The following is a 13,099-nucleotide window of genomic DNA, read 5'->3' on the forward strand; positions in this document are numbered from 1 at the left end:
CTTTGCCCTATTAAGTGTTTTGATAGCAATCATTAAAGTAATAGATACGGCCTAATTAAACTGCACTTTGTACTAAAATATCTTGAATGATGACACGTCTGTCGGTCTGTCATAATTGCTGAATGCAGTTCTAGTGATTGGTGGGAATTAAACTATGAAGAAGTGTTCCTAGGAAGTGGTGATCAGTTGATGGTATGGGCGGTGACGCTGTTTGTCACTTTAATTAGTACTTCTATGAAGTCTATGAAGCAATTGTTTTTGACTGTGTGGATGGCATAACAGTTTTGTATACGGACTTCGATAAGACTTATTAACATGTTATAAGTTTCGATTGTTTTTAAGTATCGCATTACAAATGAGTACCTTTGCATTAAGTGTTATTAGTGTAATGATTTATGATGATGTTTTTAAACTTTTTTTTATTTTACATTTTTACTGCAACAGTATCGTGTGATGTCGGTTTAATCTGTTTCATTGTTTTGCTTACAAGTGTAGTATTCAAAACGTTGTTTTACTAATCAAGTTTGGGTAAATAAATAAAAAGAGACTAAAATTGTATATTATTTTTTATACTGATTTTTTACCTATCCATTAAGCTCTTCGCAAAGTCGGCATAAAAAAGGAATGAGAAATAAAAACAATGAAGATACAATTTCAAGAAAACACCTTTGATCTTTTTAAATGTTTATAAAAGCAACGTTTTGCGAAGAAACATTTTGTAGTCTTTTAATTATTAAAATGCGCACAAAGATACTTTCAGGTGAATTATACTTTAGCAAAATGTTGGAGCTTATTCTTTCATTTTGAAAGTCGAAATTTAATGTCAGCGATCGCCTTGAAAATCTCAGCTGTTAATACCAAGGTATTGTCATGTTATTGCAATGACTTTAGAAACTAGTATATTTACGTTTAGATGAGATGGAAATTCTATTCTATCGGGATGGACTCGATACTGCTTTGCATTGAAATAGAAAAGAATGATGGATGCTGCCATCGTATCTCTTTGAATGTTTCCTCACGGTTCTCACCCACACGCCATAAGTGTTACAATAATACAGTTATTTACACAACCATATACCGGTGAATGTAAAAATATCTGTAATCGATATACCTACATATTTGTAGAACTGTAATAAGTCTTGGATTATGAACTAAGTGACGTCATACAAACTAACCTTTACCTTTTCTATTTTCAAAAATAATGTGAAAAGAAAATAAAAACAAAAGAGGATGACGCATTAGGTTCAAAGTGGCCAGTGTTCGTAATGACACGTGTAAAAATGACAGGCATAGACAATACATTTTTGTTATAAACACGTATTGTTCGCTAATGATACCGGGATCATCTTACAGAGTCTATTATGAGGCGTCCCGATAACCTTTGCACCCTTTGTTGGGAAAATACGTGAGTAACCAAACATTTTCTTGTTATTTTACGACCGACGTCCACGCTCCATTAGTGAATGGATCCTTGATGCTATTGTCTCTTGTAATGTCATGTCAACGTGACTGATGAAGACAGGGTAGAAAATATCTTAAGAGAAATTAATTAAGTAATAATTTAGATTACTTTTTCGCCGATGGGCTTGGTAGAAATGAGTTGAATGATATTTTCAAGAAAAAATATTGATGATGTAGTGACTAATAAGTATAAAATTTATTTGTTGAATAATGAAATAAGATACCTACAAATATCTACGATCTATTTAACATACATTATATTTATTTAGCCGTCGTTAGAGTACTGAGCAGCTTTTGCTTATTTATTTGACTTTAAACGCTTGGAAAGATACATTCGTGAGAAAAAATTCACGACAAATCTTCATTTCATTAATTCAATAATAATAATAATCAAAAATATTAACCTCATCTTACCATTATTAGAACATCATCATTAACATCAACAACTTTATTAGACTTCATCTCCAATGAATTAAAAACTTTTTCAATCAATGCTAAAACAATCTCCCTTGGGGGCCTATTTGTAATTAAACTTGCAGAACAAACGTATTCAAATCAACATGGCGACTCCGTGTGTCGAATACCAAAACTGTTTGGTGGGATCGCGAATGCACTGAGCTATTTCTGGCTATTTCAGTCGCATATCTGGGTTAACGTAATTTCGCATGTTTCATGCGAGTGATTGCGTCACTCCGAGCTTAGCACCTGCAGTATTACGCGTTATCGAGTCTTCTTGTGTATGTAGGCTTTCGTTAAATGTATGAAAATTTAAGTATAAACTTAGTTTTGATCATGGGTTTGCTTATAATACAAAAAAGAGCAGTCCAAGCAGCCAAGAGACCATTCTAGGCTGGTTAATGTCAATGAAAAATGCTCAATGAAAATGACATTTCGTTTGGGGAGCGTTTTCTCTTGACGATTATTATTGTAGAAATGGCAGTTAGATAGAGGGTCAGGTAAAGCCTACTATTTATACAATAGGGCTTAGCTATTTTGTACATGTTTTGACATTTTGAAACCGCGCAGAGCCATCACAGTTTTAAAGTGCCTGAAAAAAAACTTCGATTTTGGTTATAACTAAAAACCATAATAAAATATTCGCAATACTGTTCTAATAGCTACCGTATAAGCGTACCTATTATTTTTTAATTTACTTTATACCTACTATTAATTTAATAATGTTTTCTCAAACAACCATATTGTTTTGGATGTATTAGTTTTAAAACTTCGATCACAAAAACACAAGTACCAAATATTATACGAAGCCGATGTTAATATTTGCTCATTTTGTTAGTATTACAAGTAAACATGTTTCCAAATAATGTTTTTCTTTAACAACCGAAAATTCATGTTGTTCATAACGTAATAACAACATTTTGGTTTTTAATTTGACGAAAGGCATTTTTGCTTTATAGACGGTTATTTACGGTACTAGAAAATATTCGATCAAGAAATTCGCGTATATTAAAACATGCTATTATCCCTACTAATATTGTAAATGCGAAAGTAACTCTGTCTGTCTGTCTGTTACGCTTTCACGTCTAAACCACCGAACTGATTTTAATGAAGTTTGGTACAGAGATAGAGTTGACCTTGAGAAAGAACATAGGAGTTCTCTTGGAAACGCGATATAACCGACCTCGACGCGGGCGAAGCCGCGGGCGAAAAGCTAGTTGCTATTATATTTTTGTAGTTTTTTTTGGGCTTTTATGCTTTTATTTAAATTTATAGTAATGCTGTGCTGTAGGTAAGACACTAAATATTTTGAACAAAGACAATGTCGTAAATACTTCGTCTTTCGTCTAGTTTGACCTGAATACAAAAGTATTATTAATTTAAGTTACTCAGAAATAAGTACCTGTGTTTTCCTTGTTATTCTAAGCTCGTAAAAATAAACCTGAATTAATAAGGAAGCAAATTCTATTATTCGGAATTTCGGACATCTTGTGGTTGGATCGAATTTGCCGACCAATTTAATTAGTTTATCACCAAGAAGTACTAAGAAAATTGTAAAATTGCAAATGTAAATAACCATATAAAAAAATGAATTTTTCGGTACTTATGTTTAACTTACTTTTTTTCAATACGGATCCCTGAAAACTGCAATCTCGTGGACGGAAAATGAAATCCTAAGCGACGACTTGACGAGTCTAGAGAAATTTAATTAGGACGAACAATTTTCAAGTGTGGCCATTACAGCGGAATTATGGCGACTGTGTGTCCTTTGAGAAAATTAAACCTAGAAGACACGGTTATGCTGACAGACTTTTAAGACTCCATTCGAGAGGAGGGACGAAAATGTTGTTTTTGTTTAAGCCTTTTTATTTATCCTTTAAAAAGGTTCGTAACAGCTTTTAAACGTAACACGACGTGATATCGAACGTAATTTGATTTTTCTTTTGAGCGTGTTTGATTTCCCTCACAGTACCTCCTACCTATAAATCTGTGGTTACACAACGCCATCTAGTTTCAAACTAAGAAAACTTGTATTAGGAGTACTAGACAACTGATAAACATACTAGTATATTTCTAAATACATAAATATTACAGATAAATTACACCCAGGCACAAAACAAATGATCGTGCTCGACCACATACACTTAATTTTGTCCTGGGCGGGAATCGAACCCAGCCACAAGAATTGCAACAAAACATTGCTTGCTGCAAAACTTGTTACTTAAAAGTACTCCCTACGCAATATTACATTTAAGATTAATTAAATTCTTACAATCATATTCAAGCACTTATAGTCCTGATTGCATAGTTCAAAAGCCTCAAGGAAATAACGGTGTCCAACCATTATGTCATGTATGACGCGTGATGATTCACATTTATCACATTATTGCTCATTTTGTGGTCAAAACAATTTTAATTCGTACAAAACAACCAATAATTATTGCTATTCTATTGTACATTATTATCATGACGCATTTCCGTTCAGTCATTAAGAGGATATACTTATAAGTATTTATTCCACTTTACAACATAAAACTTTTCCGACGCCTGAAACTATGAATTATTATGATGATGTCACGGTAGTACCTAATATTAATTATTATTTAAATAAAGGCTTCTATATTGAACCAAGTGTTTGCTATTGTGAAAGTTTTAATAAAGAACGCCATATTTAAAGTACCTATTAAGATATTGGTGAAAAACTGGTGAACGGTTAGTGATTTTGATGGTGGTTCTATATTATTGGGAAACTAAAAAGTGTTTGTTTCCCCCTTCCGCACAATCCAAAACGGAAAGAGTCATTTGATGGTTTCCCATCAGATAAAAAAGTAAATTAAGCGATGCTATTGGTTCTTTACCAAATAACCTCATTAATATTTCTAGAAAAGTTTTAATACTTTAATTCAAACAGTGCGTTTTTAAGCTTGAAACCTACAAATAATTATATTGAATAGTCCCAAACCAACTTCAATAATTACACGCTGAACAATTCACATCAAAGCCTTACGTTCGACAGACTATGAAACGCGTTGAAGTCAGCCCGTCAACACACATACGAATATGCTTCGCTGAACTGAGATGCGAGAATATGAGAATACTGAAAATGTACGTATTTTTGTACAGTCCCTATCATAACAAGGTATACAAGAAACAGAGAAGATAAAGAGAAAAAAAGAAATTTTCTTAATTGAACAATGCAAAAGGCTTTTGTTTTGGGTGGAAAATCATCATGTGAATCCTTCCGCTTTGGGTTGAGCAGAAGGATCCTTTGCCCTACGTGGACCGGCGAAACCCTTTCGGACAATTACGCTCAACCAGCCTTACGTCGAAGGTTTAAACTAAGATCTATGTTAAAGCGTACTTGGTAACTTCTTACTATATTAACCGAAGATAGATCTCGATGGCGTACAATCCCGAAGGCCAATAGGACGAATAAGGGCTGGTGACGATGATGATTATTATTATTAATGTATTTTAGAAATCTTATGGTGGCAATAAACTTTTCATGCTGACTGTACAGTAGATTTACCATATTATTTCCACCATACATTTTACTGGCACACAGTATAAGCTCTATTTAATTAGCTGTACAATATTTATGAAATGAGTGTTTCTTATCAATATTTCGTTGTATATGTTAAAAGGTGGAAAACTGTTGCTGGTTTTCAATAATGAACTAATGACCTTTATTAAAGAAAAAAGGCTTTGAAAAAGTTTTAAATGAACTTTTTTTTTGAATGGCTCATAAAATACTTCTGAAACACTCAAATTAAAATTAACACAAGCTAGCCATAGTAGCTACTAGACATAAAAAAATATAAATAAATTAAATTTTCGTTCAGCACGCAGACTCCCTCGGGCCTTTGGGAACCTCACGAGAGCTTTAAATTTTAAATATTCTGCACTATAATAATTTATTCTAGAGAATGACGACTTTCATTCTAGATGTAATTATCTGTAGATTAAAATATTTCAGTCGTAACTTTAATTTTGTTTCAAAAATTAAGTTAAATAAATTCCTAATCTAAATACGAAACTCTTTACCTTTTTAATATAGTTCTCGTTATATTTGCGGACACAGACTTCAATTTCCATATTTGTACTAAGTCGTTTTTAATAAAAATAACCGAGACATTTCAGCGTTGTATTTTAACCTTTTCGCTGTACTGGACTTTAATATAATCAAGCAAAATAAAGATTGGCATATCCAAATTACAAAATGCAGATGTTTTAAAACGAAAACGAATTTGTTTATATTTTTTAAAGCATAAATATGGCCTAACAAGTAAACACTTGCGAATGTTAAAAATAAAGCCAAAGAAGCATTAATCCATACATATATAAAACAGATATCGTATGTATTGACGTTTGAATCAACCATGATCTGTTTACAAATAACGGTTGGAGTAATTCACGTCTAAATTAAAGACGTATAATTTACGATGCGTGTTTTTGACGCGCACTTCAGATATCGCGCGTCAATACATCGTATGTTACATCTCGCTCATTTGTTACTTTTGTGTGAGTAGATTGTACTTGCAGATTCTGGTCCTTATGTACAGACAATATTTTATAATATTAGTATTTATGATTTTGAGAACTGATGTTTTTAAGAAATTTAGTTTTTTATTTTATTTAATTGTTTGTTCTAAATTTTGTTGTTCTTTTAATGGTCTGAGTTTGTGTTTTAAGATATTACATACATGTATCAACTAATAGCAATCTTATATAATCCAAATAATGACATCATATCAATCAAATTTACTTACAAACGAATTATCATTGTATTATAAATGTTCTAACCCATACAATAAGCTAGACACACATGAATGCTAACACAAATAACGCTGTTGTCGCCTAGAGCTATGCGATCAAAACAAAATCAAAACGATGGGAAGCTGCGAAATAATCGTTGGCACCGCTCCATATCCTAGGAATCTGTATTAGGAAACAGTGCACCACACCACTACTCCAGTGACGTTTATTAAATACTAGCTGCATACTTCTGCTCGCCTAGTACCCGTTCATAAACACTTCTCGGAGTTAATAGATATTATCCCATTTTTTATCTAAGTAATAGACACCATGTGCATATTGTCCAAAGTCGTTGACTAGTTTTCAGTTTACGAGTGTCTTCTGTTATTGTACACCGACTAAATACTTCTGCTCGCCTAGTATCCGATCAAAAACACTTATCGGTTTTAACAAATTAATATCCATACATTTATCTAAGTAATAGATTAACCATGTTTATCATCCAGTTTACTCTGTGTCTCTTGTAATTTGTTGTTCACTGGTTGTTTACTTCTGCCCGCCTAGTACCCGTTTCAAGTAGCTTGGCGTAATTAAAAGTATCCTTACCAAGTGGTAAGGTGCTGCAAAATCCGTTTAGAAATTTCTTCATAATCTTGGTTTTATGCACGTCTAGTAGGTACCAATTCCAATGGAATTAGCTGGTTTAATAAAATATCGAACACAATTACTCCATTGAACATCATACATGTACGCAAAGGGACGAATGTTAAACTGCTCTACGTCATCATATTAATAAAGTTATTCTGTAGTAAAATGTGTCATGTAAAATCATTTGCAGGCCTTTTCACCTGGTTCCTGAAAATGACATACAATTACGTGTGGCGCGTGGTATTATGGTGACTTGCGTAATTATTGAGCTCCGCGTATTTTCAATAACTGTTGAAATTATAATTTTATAATTTATTTCTCTCCTCAACCTGCTGTGCCTCAATATGCTAATATATCTGTGTCTAATGTCTGCTTTGTTGTTTATTACTTTCTCAAAGTTGAACGTTTATATATGTAAATAGAAATGTCAATTGCTTTAATGAGAATCTTTATAGTGTTATAGAAGAGCCGCACTGCAAAACTAAAACTATATTAAGTGTCCTCCCATCCAATTTAGGTCTTCCATTTATTTTGATCAACAATGGCAGTCACATTTGGCTTAAGCAATGTTTCCAGTTTAGTGTTCACATTACATAAATAGTAACAGGCGTGCTAAGGTTTCTGGAGCATGCGTCACATCACATACTTAGAATATAGAGCGCAGGAATAGAATCCGGATCGGAGGACCAATAAATGCAACGCGACTCAAAGGTGTTGAATGAGGACTTGCTGTGATGGAAATGGGACAACGTTAGTTATGGATAGTTATTGATTATTTTGTTAGTATTCTTTTTTGTAAGTTCATTCCAGTACTGGTAATCTTTGGAGATCCATGAACTTTTCTGTGGACGTAACATTTGATCTTTTTGATACAGGAATTTGATACGGATACCGAATAGGGATGAAATATAAACATATCAGAGCATTGCCATCGTGAATTTGAATATAATGTTCAAGTAATTTAAAACACACGCACGTTGCCAGTAAAAATAAGTGTCTAAATGAAATGCGTCGAAAACTTTGAAGCGGTCGCTTGCCACGTGAAAATGTTGCCAGGGAAGTACGGTACTGTGTTTTCTTGGAATCTTTTTGATTAAAGAGAAGCGTGTCAGTCGTTTCGTGAATTGGGTCCACGACGTAACATATCAATCGAATGAAACAAGGAAATAGTCGTAAAACGTGTTTGGATCTCAGACTTCTTTATTCTTTCACTAGAACTGTAAACTACGTTTGCAATAAATCTGATTCACTTTGTTTCGTGTTTGCGAATGTAAACAAATTTTCGTCCTACATGTTTTTGTCGGATTATTCTCAAAACTAGGATGTAAACAGCTTCAGACCAGAATTATTAAGATCAAAATTTTTGGCCTGATTTAGTTTACATATTTAATATTTAAAAAGTAGAGCAACTTTCCGACTGACAACGAAACTCTCCTATATCTTAAAACTAAAAACAAAAAGTCTTGTTGAAACTAAAACAGATCCAAGCTTACCCATTATAAATGCGAGTGGATTTCCGTCGTTGCAAAATATCTTGGCTAACAATTTCCAAGTTACACTCTCGTCATCCGCTTTGCATTACGGGTCACCTGGGATGTCGCCATGCCGGGGAAATAGAAAGCAATCCACTTATCCACTCAATTTGCCCGCCAATTTAGACGCAGCAAAAAAGATGGCCGCTTTAAACACTTTTAAAAAAATCCGCGAGCAAATAAGTGAAAATATACTCGTAGTTTGGATAACGTATGTTGTGTCAATGAACTCGTTGTTAAACAATGAATTTTGTCCCGAATTCGTGTTTTTATCACGTTGATCTGATGCCAGTGTTCGAGATTGACATCGATCTTCCATTCGAGATATTATTGAATTGTAAACAGCGTGCTTGAGATGCCAACTCCGTAAAAGAATGCCTTCCATTGAAAAGTGCGGAGGGAACTTGAATGGAATACATACTTTTTCTTTTTTAGTTAAGCGTTATTTTTTGTCCTTGTAATGAAGTCAGGTCTCATATCTCGGTTCGTGATCTTCATTCATCTTTATTTCAAGGTTTTCTTTGAAATATGGACGGGCTCTTTTCTTTCTGGCCCCGATAATGTTGAAATTATTTTCATAAGACCTTATTAAGCGTTAAAATCTTTACGAACGAGAATAAAAGAATAATGATGAAATACAGTACTTGGCTTCTTATTACATGCATTTCCTGCGGCCAAGGTAATAGAGTGTCCCCCGACAAACTACATTAAAAAGTAATTTTCTAGGAATTGAAATATGGAGTTGTAAAACTTGTAAACTCCCGTCTTCAGGAGTCTCGTCTAATATTTTCACATTTACTTAATCAACGCTGAAACTTTATTGCGGGGCGTGTTTTCTTCCGTACTTGTGTTTGAATGTACTGGTTTGTAACTGTCTCATTGTAGAAGATAACCATTAAAAATGACTAAGAATGATTGAAATACCTACTATTTGAAATAAGGACTCCTTAATTATTATGAAAATGTCCATAATTATATTTATAACTTCAATATTTTGGCGCTTTTGTTCATGTTAGCAAATGGTTCATTACTATAATATTTTAAATAAACAGCATTTAATTTTAACCAATGTTAAGCAATCAATGATCAGCAAATAGCAATTCAATTAAAATAAATATTCATGACTGTCAATTGTTTGTAAATGAATTCACTTCAGTGTTTGTTGCAGGTGACCTACATACGATTCAATAAAGTCCGCATATTTTCATTTATCACGAAGAAATTAATTAAATAACGAACAATTTTGTAATTAAGTTCATCGGCAAATGGTTTTAATCAACACCTTTCTTATTATATGCGTTATTTTATTTAACATACATAATTTAATTAACTTCTTCGTGATAAATGTATGGGAGATTTTGCTTGTTTACTTTCGAATTTACGGGGATGGTATTCTGAAAATACAGACTTATGCTTATCTTAGAAAAAAAAAACAAAATGAAAAAGAAAAACAAAAATTTAAAGAATGACATTTGAACATACAAGCCAAATTATAATAATCCTAAATTCCTTTTAGTTTTAAAAGCGTTCGTGCATCAGACGTGAATACCACTTATTCTGTCAGAATATTTAAGTTTTCATGAAAATGTTTTATAAAATAAATGAACATCAGAGCTGAACATGAACGGGATAATTTCATGAATACGTCTCCATGTAAATTGGAGTGAAGTACCTTTTAGGCGAATGGAGTAAAAATAATGAGCGATCATTATTTCAGTTTTACGTTTTTAACATCATATTGAGCGGGTTATTATAGTTAATTATATTTTTTTTTTATTAAGCAGAACTTAATTAGCAATCGGATCATATTTGACTGCTAATAGTGTAAGCCACATACTAAAACATTTTTTTCAAGATTTTAATGTGTTAGAAGATATCACTAAAATTTAGTAGAGAGCGTCGCGGTAGGCACAAAAGCGAATAAAACCTCTATGGATGAAAAACCCATTTCCAAAAAGGGCAAAGTAATTTAGTTAGGCGCCCAAAATTTTTCCCTTGTCATTCAATATGTGCAGTGACGCCAGTGACGCTGCAAAAAAGCGGTCGAGCCCAATTATTTCTCTTAAAAACCTTTTAACAATGCCTAGTTCCTGCCTATGCAAAAACTTGTAATATTTGTACAAACAGTACGACTCACCTGTGCGCGCGGCGCTATGTGTGCGTGCGTCTGGTTTATGTGGCATTAACGTAAAATTAAAGCTTAACTAGTATACATCAGTGTATAATTACAAGGATTACACACACATGGCGCCATGCGCAAAAATGAGTTGAACTATCTAAACCAACCTGTTGATTCTATTGATATAACGACCAAACTTTGGCAGCAGTGGCAGCCGATTGTTGACATTAGCTGAAGTTAATGACCATTATTCTGAGTTTAAAATACACACAACGAAACCTCTATTTTGGAGGAAGGTGAGATTATAGATTATTTGATTTAACAGTCGTTAAGCTAATATTTGTTTGAGATCTCATGTGTTTTTCAAGGAAGAATAAAATTTGAATACTGTTTACGTGATCTCAGGACGGAAAAGAACAATTGGATTTAAATGTATCCTTACGATCAGATTCCTCGAAGATCTTTTTGAAACTCTCGTAGTCTTTCAGTGGATCATCACTGGATGAGAATTTTCCATGTTCAAAAGCAGAATTCATTCGCACCATACCGAGCAAACATACGCCTTACTCAACACATACCAAGAAAATAAAACCTTAAAAAACGTAGATTCCTTAAAAAATTACTGGCGATTAAAAGATCTCACTTAAAGTTGCATTTCATGTCATTATACATCATCAATTCAGCAAGACTATTATCTGAGGCGCATACTTGCATAATATAGTCCACATAACATAATAAACTCAGCCGCCACATGTGTCAGTGCGTTTGTCAGACCAATTTAGACGCGAATTGATTGCACACATAAATCCACGCGTCTTTTATTCACTTTGCCTTGCTTTGTGATAAAAATAAGCGCCTAATTATATGCATCAGATCATGAAAGTAAAAAATGATCCTTAATTTGTACATGCGTTTAGGCATCTTAAATTAATTGTGTTTTCATTTTGCGTGCTTTGCGATCGTTTATTTTAAATTTTTGTTGTTTTAATTTTGTTTTAAAATTAATTGAAATTCTTTTTGGAATTGTGCCGGCAATCGGCATGGAATTTTACTAATTTAGCGCTTCTTCCATATTTATACTTATAATTCTGTGGTACTTTTGTTTCGAGACAGATTTAATTCAAAAGAAAACATCATTCTTTCTTGTAAACTGTAGTCGCTAAAAATATCTGTCACATTATATTTTAAGAATACACTCCATTCATCACAGCGAAGTTAGATTTATATGTGTCTAATATATTGTATGAAATAAACATGAGCATGAATAAGATTGTCCAAAAATACCAGGATCCAATACAAGATTGGTATGTTTCGCCCACTTCGCCTACACCGGCGGAAAATAGCCTGCATTCGATATTTTGAGGCTAAAAAATCTAGCCTTTTCCGTCAAAATTCACTCACATTTATTTATCGGAATTATTTCGGGGGTCCATTTTCAAAGTCAGTATCAATATCCATTAATCCTCTTTGATATTCCTTTCAGAAAACTGATTCGTTTACGAATGGCCCGATCACAGCTGACTTTGACCTTTTTAAGGACCTGACCTTTTTTCCTTTCTCGTCAATTTCACTCACGTTAACCATAAAACCGGGATAAAATACTAATAAGGGGGTTAACTTACTGAAAGGGACATATTGACCGGTGGACCTTGTGTCTGTAGCTGAACTCAGAAGTCACGTATTTAATAATCTCTCTCAGTCGTGCTCGCGCGCTTGTGACCGATTATTAAAAAATGCTTTTGAAATATTTGTGTCGGTTTCGCATCGTCAAATATTGCGAATGTTATATTTTGTAGGTCTTCTTATTTGCTCTGGTTTGATGCAGATACTTTCTTATATCATTTTGCCGAAGTCTATGTATAATAGATAGAGTATTATAGGACATGTTCCTGCAGTCGGTTCCGTGGTGGCGCCTCTATTGGCGGTCGTTCACCTTTGTCTTCCACACCTATCCGCGCTCATTAACATCACAGGTCGCAGCACAATATTAATTGTCTCTTCAACTCCGCTCCACTGATTCTCCTTTATACTTGACAAGTCACGGCTAAATTGCAAAACTTTCGTCCTTCGGTCCTCCGGTCCTTTTGCCTAAGGAAATAATATTATCAAATATTGTATTCTAATTGGC

The 13,099-nt window shown here is 33.5% G+C and overlaps 1 protein-coding gene across 2 annotated transcripts in view; it reads left to right on the forward strand.

Annotated features, from left to right (window-relative positions):
- Positions 1 to 13,099, forward strand: part of LOC113501647 (protein eiger-like) — a 58,380-nt gene that overhangs the window by 16,290 nt on the left and 28,991 nt on the right. The window lies entirely within an intron of this gene.

This window comes from Trichoplusia ni, chromosome 16, assembly GCF_003590095.1.
Source record: "Trichoplusia ni isolate ovarian cell line Hi5 chromosome 16, tn1, whole genome shotgun sequence".
NCBI lineage: Eukaryota > Metazoa > Arthropoda > Insecta > Lepidoptera > Noctuidae > Trichoplusia > Trichoplusia ni.